Genomic DNA, 11,466 nt, shown 5'->3' on the forward strand with positions numbered 1-11,466 from the left:
GTCGTCTCTAAAACTATCATACATACTACTATTTGATTTCTCGTATCATATTCATCATTCATATCTGAACACACACACAACACATATACATTGCAAATCATAAACATCATATTTCTAGACACGCCTCGCCCCAAACTCTTTTATTATTACTAATATTTTGATCGCATTATCTCTCATCGAACTGTTTGTCAATATTTGATTCATACAAACACATACATTGTTTATTTGTTTGTGTGAGAGATGACAGAACGATAGCGATTGAAATAGGTACATACCGCAAAATCATATTCTTTGCATTTTCATACTACTACCAGTTCCGCACGGCTTTGCTCGGGCCCTATGTACTGTCCATAAGGTTATGTGCATATGTATATATAAAAAGTGTGAATATGTAAAGTAATGCCTTTCTGTATAATAGTCTTCCTTAACTACCATAGAGAAAAGACAGACATTTTCACTTTTATATATATATATATATATATATATATATATATATATATATATATATATATATATATATATATATATATACATACATATAGATAGATAGATAGATAGATAGATTGGATGCAATATATAGTAATGATTTAAAAAGTATTAAAAAAAAAGACACATGCGCCACTACGGAGAATCGAAACCAAAACGTTCAGCTCACGATTTATTTTGCCTCTGCCATCAATGTCTGAGTTATGAAAACGTGTTTACTGCAAGGCTAAAAATTAAAACATAAACCAATACCTACTACATTATGCATTTGTAATGCTGGCGTTCGACCTTCACCTGGCAAATTTAATTTTTTTTTTAATTTTCACACTTTTGCACCGATTTTTCCTGGATAAAACCATAATATAAAGTTTTGCATGGATTCAAATACCTTTATATGAAGTTTCATGTCTGTAGACCAAAAGCTCTAAGAGGAGTTTGGTAGGCACAATTTGTTAAACAAAAATATCTACGTATACATAAATATATATGGAAACAATTGTGTGTTTACTATAAACATTTTACGAAAATATTATGTAAATATAAGTCATGTAGACTATCGGCATGAATATAATTACATTTAATAGTTAACTAAAGATGATTATCCCATTAGAAAAACCGAAGCAACTAATAGAGAATTAATTAAAATGAATGTTTAAAAAGATATGCAAATTAGCTAGATCTTTTGCTAGTGAATGCAATTCCACAAGTCATATATAAGAAGATTGTATTTTCTTTTTAAATAAATAGATAGAAGGGTTGCCTTTTTTCTGTTGTTCTTGGCCTTCGGCCGGGATCGGGGTGTAGTGTCTGTTCTGAAGATGCTGCACTTAAGGTAATTTGTCCCGGTCAGTGGAGGGAAAACCCTCTATACTGGGAAAATTATTATTTTTGGTCCCAACTAGAGTGCCCCCTTTGCCTTTTTTTCGAGGAGCTGGTTTAACCCCACTTTAAAAAAGACCTCGTGCCACATTTTGCTTTGGTGGGAAAGCAAATAAATACTAATCAACTAACGATCAATTAAGAGCATTAATCGAAGCCAATCCACACACAACAATCTAAGAACTTGCATCCGAATTAGACGTAATGTTGCTACGGTTTTCAACTACTTGATAAATGGGCGCTTCACGAATATTTTTTATTTTTTGTATTGCATTTACACTCCAAACAAGGCACATTGCCACTTCGATGTACGGGGCTACTATTTAGGACTATATTTCAGGGATACTATTTAGGGAGTTTAGCAGCAAGATGTCTGTTTACATTACACTTTAACTTTTGCATGTCAGTACAGTCAGGGAAACAGGAACCTGGAAGGGAATTCCAAAGTCTAGCAATCCTAGGGAAGAAACTATTAGAGTAGAATCTTTATTACATCTGGGGATATCTACTATGTAGGGATTGATTTTGTTGCTTGACAGGTTTATCGGGGGTATTTATATTCAGAACTACAAGGACTTATAGTTCATTGGAGCACCTACGACTAAAATACTTGTAAAGCAGGTAGAGGGATGCAACATTTCGTCGATTGAACTGCAGTTGAAGCCTAGCTGATAGTGTGGAACCTATAAGGTTGGCGACTCTCTTTTGAACCCTGTCTAAGAGGGGAGACAGGTAGCAGATATCCCAGCTTAAATGTGGCCACAATACTCAATACACGAAGAAAAGTACAATATTTATTACTTACGAGGGCGGGCAATATGTAATGCTCCTGACCCACTTCCCATAGCAGTAGAGCAACAAAACTTGGCACAGTAATTAGTCTCTCTACATAGGAACCACGCAGAGTTGTGCATTTCTCCCATCGTTTGATGCAGCCCTGGAGACCGTTTTTGTAGAACACCCCAGGTTGATCCTCCAACCACGACATGACTTCAGTAATCAAGGCTGCATCATCTGGGAAACGATTTCCTTTCAAAAACAACTTCATGGCTGGGAAGAGGTGAAAGTCAGAGGCTGCAAGGTCAGGAGAGTAGGGAGGATGGGGCAGGATTTCATAACCACACGCCCGTGCTTCTGATCTGGCGACATGCGAGTTGTGGACCGGAGCGTTGTCCTGCAGGAGGAGGGTACCTTTGCTGATCTTGCCCCGCCTCTTGATTTTGATAGTTTCCCTTAATTTTCTCAAAAGTGAAGCATAATAGGCTCCTGTAATTGTGGTACCCTTTGCCAGGAAATCTGTCATCACCACTCCGTCCTGGTCCCAGAAGACTATGAGCATGACCTTGCCAGCGGAGGGCTGCACCCTTGCCTTCTTCCACTGCATTGACTGGGCTTTGGTCTCTGGATCATAGTGATGGACCCAGGTTTCATCCTGTGTAATCAGTCTTTTGAAAAACTTTTATATATATGAATTCTTCTAGCATATAAATATATACTATGAGAATATCAGTCCCTAGATGGGTAAATTTAAGCCCCGAAGAGAACAGTTTTGAACCAGTTTTATGTCTTATTTCCAAATCCAAATCAAGATATTTATGGCACTAAACCTTAGGTATGAAATCCTTATTCTAATTTTGATCAAAATCCATTACTCATTTCTTACTATATAAAAAAAAAAAGCTTTGATTTTAAGGCAAGTTTAAGGATCTTAAGAAAATATTTAAAAATTTATGAATCTTACTTCTTTCGAGTCTAATTATCATTGATCAAATTCAATGCAAATCTTAATATGCCCTTTCAGAACTCTAAACCCCCGACAATCTGGGAATATGCGTTAATTGATATCCAAACACAATTGTTAAAATTTCAAAAAAATATAAAGGATCTGAATTTTCACGAAGTATTTTCACTATTCCATCTACTGAATATAGCCTATAGTTGGACCAGTCATGCTTGATAGTAATGTTTCAAAATTCATCATGATTGGTTATATATTTTCTAAGTAATCCTGTACATGCTAATATGTAGACATATAAATGTACCTAAATTATATGTGTGTGCGTGTACATATGTGATTACTTGTGTATATGTTTATAAATGTTTTATATACATGAGCTTATATATAAGAACTATATATAAAACGTGTTGGTAGATGCAGCAAATTTTAAATTAAAACAAATTACTGAAAAATATCTGTATTATACAATATGTTGTGGAGAAGCCCACTAATTAACATTGGCGGGTGAGTGAGATATATAAAGGTATCAATCAGGGGGAGTCCGGCAACGACCGCCAAATAGGCAAGACGCTTATGCTGCCTCCAGTAAGACATGCAACACGCCACCTGCCGGAATATCTCCAACTGAAGTATATCTGAAGACATGTAAATATGCATATAACTTTTCTTCCTAATATATTATTGTATACTTTCGTGTTCTTGTTAATTATTTGTGCAGACACAACACAATATGTTTTTATTTTAAAGAATAATTTTGGGCATTTATAATTTAAACACAGTTTCTGCCATATTGCTCCGCTGTTCGCGATTATATGGCGTACTCTAGAGGTCCAATTTTGACATTAAATTGGGCTGTATTTCGACAATAATGCGACTAATCTAGTTTTACAAAATAGTCTATTGTGTTTTATTTATCAGAATAGACAGGCGACTTTACATATCACCAAAGAAAATAATCTAATAGGGTTAAATCGAACTAAGAAAATGGCTAGTTGAAAGTTTAAATACATATCCATACATATTTACATATATATGCATTATTTTATATACACGTGTATACATAAATTATGTGTTTATATGCGTAAGTATATATGTATATATACGTGTGGTTGCATGCATATATATATATATATATATATATATATATATAACTACTTCATTTATTCACATAAATTTAATATACGAAAGTATAGATTAATGCGTAAACTAAAGTATTTACTTCAAAAGTGCTCTATACGTAGGTAGAGCTAGTTAGTAATTTATAAAATATATATGGCGATTAAGCTACACTGAATATTCTGCGTTTCATCCAACTATAGGATTCGTCAGGCTTATGCGCATAAGCCTGATAAATCCTATAGTTGGATGAAACGCAGAATATTCAGTGTAGCTTAATCGCCATATATATTTTATATATATATATATATATATATATATATATATATATATATATATATATATATATATATATATATATATACAGTAGAACCGCGGGATACGGTGGCCCTTGGATACGGGTTTTCTGAGGTTACGATATGGAATGCGATGTTTTCTGGTCCCTGGTGTTACTTATAATGTTATTTTAGTATATATATATATATATATATATATATATATATATATATATATATGTGTGTGTGTGTGTGTGTGTGTGTGTGTGTGTGTATTATATACTGTACTGTATCTTACTATTATTATTTACTGTATTTTTAATGCCGTATCCCGGGGTTCTAATTTATATATATATATATATATATATATATTCATATTTATATTAGAGAAAGAGAGAGAGAGAGAGAGAGAGAGAGAGAGAGAGACGGTAGGCGTCCATGGTTATTGTATTATGACAATAATGTGTGTATATGTCATAGAGTGTGTTTATATATTTTATCTATGCAGTGGAACTTTTATTTATGCAATATGTAATGCGTATATATATTTATTAATATTTATATATGTATATATATATATATACACTCATATGTTTTATATAGATATATTAATGTATGTATATCCCATTAACCTTTCTCTCCGTTTAAGACGCATGAAACTAAACTGTAAACATGGAAATCCATATGCTTTACACTTCCTCTTATTCCAGGTCCAAATTGGCAACGCAAATATGTAAAATAAAATAAAAAATCAAATAAACGAAAACATTTCCTCTTCTGTTTAATTTTACATCTACTTTATTGGGGAAAAACCTTCTTTTATTATCTAGTTTTTACGAATCCTCCATTTTGTGAACGAACGCCAAATTTTACCCACCTATCCAGACCGCCAGAACCGGTGAAGCGTGAGGCGAATTTCTTACGGAAGACTCTGAGGAACATCCACCCTTAAAGAGTTGGCCAACTGAAAAGGATGCTTGCGGCCATGCAGATTTTTTTCGTAAAAAAGTCACTTTGAGTGGAATGGTCGCAGAAACTACACATTTTTGTTTGCTGCTTAATAAACCATATTTTACCTTCATTTCACAACATTTCGATTAGAATAACATTTCGACATGAACAAATTACGCATAAGCAAATGGTTGAAAAATATACGAAAACAAAATGTATAAGATATAGATGATAAAATCATTTTTTATCACACATCAATGATTGTACACATGCATATATAAATATGTTCGAGATTCTGTAACCGATGTTTACGAGCATCGGTGGATAATTTGTATCGGAAAAATTCAAGATTAGTGTATGATCCATCTTGTACGCTTTCGATTTTCGCGATCATCATCATATTCTGTTGTTATTTATTTTATTTTATTTTAACGGGAGAAAAGTACGGCATGTATTTATGTATTTTATTTCTAATTCAGTATGTTTACATTTGTCGTTATTGTTACTTTAAAGTATTTTATTGATTTAGATGTTTTGGCGAAAATGTGCGTGTTAAGCTACTCGTGATTTCTTTACTTATTTTAATATAGATTCGTATTAATCGAATCTGGATAATAATTTGCGACCCATATATATATATATATATATATATATATATATATATATATATATATATATAAAATATATTTGTAGTCATCGATATATAGTCCTGTTTCGTTGAATCACAACTCATCAGTGCTGCTAGACTAGCACCTATCCCAAGCTGAGGATCGAACCTAGAACCGTCGTGATGACAGTCGGCAGTTCTACCCCTTGACCACGGAAGCGGTGCCCGCAACTAATCTGTCCGAATGTCTATTTAAATAAACATCCGTCCACCAGTCGTAAAGTGCTCAAACGTTTGTTTGTAAACAAACCGTGAGCTTCGCATTATATATATTAAAGTCTTCCTTCAGTCTTGACAGACTATGGATACCCACAGTAAGGGTGCCTGCGCGGGAAATTTTTGTGGCAAGAGTTGCGCAATCAGCAACTACACCTTTCCTGATTCGACATTGTTTAATACCAGTGGAAAGTGGAGGTTCAGGACGGCTGGAAACAATGCCGAGATAAGCGGAAAGCACATACAGCGCCTAGAATTCTCAAATGGTCACCCATCTGGTAGTAGCCAGGCTCAACGTTGCTTAACTTCGGTGATCTGACGAGAACCGGTGTGTCAACGTGATTATGCCGTGTGTGTGTGTATATATATATATATATATATATATATATATATATATATATATATATATATATATATATATATATATATATATATATATATATATATATATATATATATATATATATATATATATATATATATATATATATATATTAGCTGTACTCGGCCACGCGTTGTTGTGTCTCGATGTGTTAAAATGAAACACAAAAACAAAAAAGACTAAATGTATGTTTCTTACGTTTATTTTATGTCCTCAATAGTTGTAGATACGTAATATTTTGAGGTATTCCTTTTTCTGTGCAGATGTAGATCGTCTGATTTTCCGACTGTAGAACACACAACACATGCTTGTCCATGTGAGAAACAATCAAGGGTAGGTGGTAGTCATACGAATATAAAATTGTCCCTGAGCCCTGTTAATGTTATTGCCAACGCCAAGAGAATTGTGAAGTGCAATACCTTAAATTAAAATGGTATATCCGTTTAAATCATTCACTGCACGTTCACCGCTCGTTCTTTCTGAGGTTGACATAGGTGAAAACATAAGGGTTTAATAGTACTATGGACATGTATGTAAACACGCACTGGAAAATTTCGTAAAGTTAAAAAAATTTAGGCGATTTTCTTTTTGTATGAAAGTATGTTTTATCAAAACTAAACGTATGGAAAAATTGAAAAGAAAAATGTTTAAAGAATAAACCAAGAAAGTAAGTGGGAGGCTGATAATTCAGAAAGAAGAAAGAAAGAATTTAAAAAATGTAAAAATGTTGTAGGATAAGTAGTTTTAAAAATAAGAAATAGTTTGGCAAACTGTTTTTTTTTTTCAAATAAATATTCTTAGTTTCGCACATGTTTTGAGAAAATATATTGCTTTCAAATATAATTAGCCATGTAGCAGTAATGAAAATATCCAAAACTTACAGAAAACGATATCGTAGACATTAAGTATTGAAGAAAATAATGTTCGAATAAATTAGAAATTTTAGCCATTTTCGTTTGTCTTTACATCACATGTCACGTGACAAAACAAACATAACCGAAATTATTTTTTTTTGTTGAATCATGGAAGATTTAAATATTTGTGACATGAAAATTAGGTAGATAACATTGCTTATTGTTGAAATTGACAAAAAATGTAAATAGTTATCATGTTTTTTTAAAACAATATCAACTTTTCCGCTGGCCGATTTCGCTACAATAATAAAGAAGTACCCTTTTTATCGGCCGACATGTACAATGAACACCCCACATATATTTTTTTTGGGGGGGGGCACTCTTGCAGAATTTGATCCGGATCCTCGGGATTTTTCGTCAATTATGGCAAAGTAACAGACGCACACGAATGGCAAAGCAAACAAACTGAAAAAATAGAAATACAATCAGTAAAAATTAATAAAAACCTACTTTTATTATTCTTTGCAATTTTTTTTATCAACAAATGTTATTTTTTTGCTAAGAAAAGATGAATTTTTACCGTAAATTGTTAGGTGAAGTTCTTCAAAGAAAATTTGCAGTAACCTTTGTTTTCTTTTTTTTTTTTTGCAAACGTAAATTTTTAATATGAAACGATCAATGCTTTTTATGAAAACCGTAAATTGGTACAATAATTGTTTTCAAGAGAATGTACAAATTATTTTTTTCAACAGATGTTTAAAAAAAATAAACAGAAAAATACTCCCCATCATCCAAAAATAATTTAAAATTTAGATTTTTTATGACCCCCCCCCCAAAAAAAAGGGCCAATAAAAGATCGATTTAGTGTTTCAACATTTGAACAACGCTCGGCTTAATCTGGTAATTGCCGGTCTAGTCCTAATCAGAATTGACGGAAAATCCCGAGAATTCTGAAAAAGTACCATACTTTTTAATTTCGTCTTTTTTTTCAATTTTTGTAGCAGATTATCAAGCTAAAAAATTTAACCAAAATGCATAAAATGTAATTATTAAAGATTTTTAAGGGGTACTCAGTTTCTAATACAAAGTCCTGATATATCGATCCCCCTTATTGAAACCACTCAAGGGAAACACGAAACCAAATTATTGCCCGTATGATTGGGGGGAGGTTTTTTCGGATGTTTTTTGTTGTTGTTTTTTTAAAATAGTTTTAACAGATAATTATTGATTTGACACTCAGCAACCTAATTCTGAAAAACTTTTTAAATGCCACAAATTCAATATTTAAAGATTTTTTTAGGGTCGCTAATTTTCTAATATAACAAAAGTAGATATAAAAGTCCGTGGTGATTTCACGATGAAACTTGTAATAACTTATTGTATTAATGCTATTTTAAGTAAAAATGATATTTAGGTTTGCATATAAATTCCTAAATTCATTTCATCTTAAATAATTTAGATGACTGAAATAGGAATTTAATTAGTCAATGAACAAATATACGTCAAATTCCAATTGAATCTTAAATTTTCTTAGTAAAAACATGATCCACAATGGTTGCTTTGCTGCTAATATCCATTTTCGATGAATAATTGACAGGAAAGCGACCACACGAGGTTAATTTAAATGAGATTTTAATCACATGATTACATGTTTAATAATCACGTGATGAAATTTTACCCATTTGAAATCTGTAAAACATTTCTAATACACCCATATTGTAAAAAAAAATTCTGTTTACATTAAGTGAGATACTGATACTGACCGAACGTTCATTTTACTGATGTCCCGTGACTGGTGAATCACCGACGGGCGATGATATTTCTCCAAATAAAACAAATGGCAGCATCGTTACAAAACAACCTAATTTATTAATTGAAAATTAAGTATCATGTTATAATTAAAAAGAGATATATAAAAGAAAGCATGGTAACGATGAAAATGCTATACCAAAATGTCGAAGCAATCGGGACAGTGGTTATTTAGATTTCGGTTATGAAGAAAAGCACTTATACATTTTTTTATATACTAGCAGGACCCAGTAACCGGCGTTGCCCGGGGGAAGCCTCCCTCGCAAAAAAGTAAACTACGGTTGTTGTTGTTGTTGTTGTTGTTGTTGGTGGTGGTGGTGGTGGGGTGGCTAAAGGCGTTCCTGAACAATTGCGGATACTGGCGTGACCGAAATGTAATAATCTGGCTTTCACTACATTTACTGTTTGATTTTGAACCTAAGAAAAGCAATAAAGGGAATGCAAAAATCAATGTGAATTAATAAAATTCCGAAAAATGGGCATTAGAATAATAATAGAAAGTAAAAACAGAAGTTTTATATTTTCACTGAATATGAACTGTTTAGAGTTACTGAAATAAGTGGTAGTTACCCTAGCTGCTTAACTTGCTGTTCAATTCTTTCTCCAATATATATATATTAAATAAAATTCCAGTTTTATGTCGTGTTATTTTAACGTGTAAAAAAATAACAATTACGACTTTTTCACTGCACTTCTTTGGGTATTGTCATGTTAAGAATAGTGTTTAGAATAGACATCCCAAACGCCCCATGTAAAGAACGGTTTTTGGATAGATACCACCAACCTCCCCATCTTAAGAACGGTGTTCGGAATAGTGGCCCCCAACATCCCCATGTGAAGAACGGCTGTTGGAGTAGACAACCGCGTTTTCTTTGGGGGGAATAATTCTCCAATATTTAACCGTGATAATCGTTGTCAGCATCCCCACCCGAAAATGCGAAAAAAAAAAAAATTGGGTGTGGCAGTGCCGGTTAGGGAGAAGTAGAATTTTTTTATCGCATGTACATACAAAACTGGCAAAAAAAGCAATTGCCTCCGCAAAATTAGAATGGGCTATTCTTAATCAGCATAGTCGGAACCATATAAAAATCGTCATTCTAAAGAAAATTGTGGAGGTGGACCTAATGTAAAAGTTATTTTTTCCAATCTAGTGTACCACCTATACTATTTTCACAACGACTAAAACGTACCCTGTGTCTATGTCTGTCCTATGCCATTAAACCACTATTGTTTATTATTATTATTATTATTATTATTATTATTATTATTATTATTGATGTTTGGCAATATTCAACTATTTAAGTTATACGAAATTGAGTTTCATTTTGGCAAAACCGCCAAAGTAAACACTCTAGAATTTTATAAACTTGATAGGAAAGTAATTGCACACACACACACACACACACACACACACACACACACACACACACACACACACACACACACACACACACACAAAAAAAAAAAAAAAAAAAAAAAAAAAAGTATTTTTTTAATTCCCCTTTAGTGGTCGCTCACTGACAAAAAAGATACCGTTACATGGCGTTTAGATGATATGGCTCCCAATGTTTTTAACATTCTCTGCAATTAGAACCCCGAGGGTTCCCGCCACAGCCGTTTACCATTGAAATTTCATTGATGTTAAGCGTCATTTTTCTCTGTGACCTAAATGGGTATGTACAGTTTGTTGCAATTTAAAAACATTTTCTTTCATGTAGCAATTAATGACATAGATATAAAATTTTCAATAATTTTTTTTTAAATGGAACAGAATGTACATTACATAAAATAAATCCAAGGTAATTTTTTGATTCAATTTAAATTAAATTTTTATACTTTACTTTGTAAAATTTATAAAAGTGCACTTTGAAGATAAATAAATTCCAAATTGAATACTGTACCTTTATTTTTAAAGCCTATAGTAAAAACATTTTGTTTAACAATTTTCATGCCTTAGATGAACTGCTTTTCTAACTTGTATTTTAAAGAGTGGGAGAGGGATGTATAGTAGGTTCCGGAAATGGTCGAAGCACTTTACAATCTCAAAATTATTGCATTTAATATATATTTTTAAGAAGGGGGAATATGAAGTC

The 11,466-nt window shown here is 32.5% G+C and overlaps 1 protein-coding gene and 1 pseudogene across 1 annotated transcript in view; one reads left to right on the top strand and one right to left on the bottom strand.

Annotated features, from left to right (window-relative positions):
* LOC145292034 (uncharacterized) overlaps positions 1-11,466 on the top strand; it is a 172,139-nt gene that overhangs the window by 106,578 nt on the left and 54,095 nt on the right. The gene's annotated exons all lie outside the window — the stretch shown is intronic.
* Positions 6,567-6,683, bottom strand: LOC145292672 (5S ribosomal RNA; annotated as a pseudogene).

Source organism: Euprymna scolopes, chromosome 13 (genome assembly GCF_053919585.1).
Source record: "Euprymna scolopes isolate OS-2025 chromosome 13, ASM5391958v1, whole genome shotgun sequence".
Lineage (NCBI taxonomy): Eukaryota > Metazoa > Mollusca > Cephalopoda > Sepiida > Sepiolidae > Euprymna > Euprymna scolopes.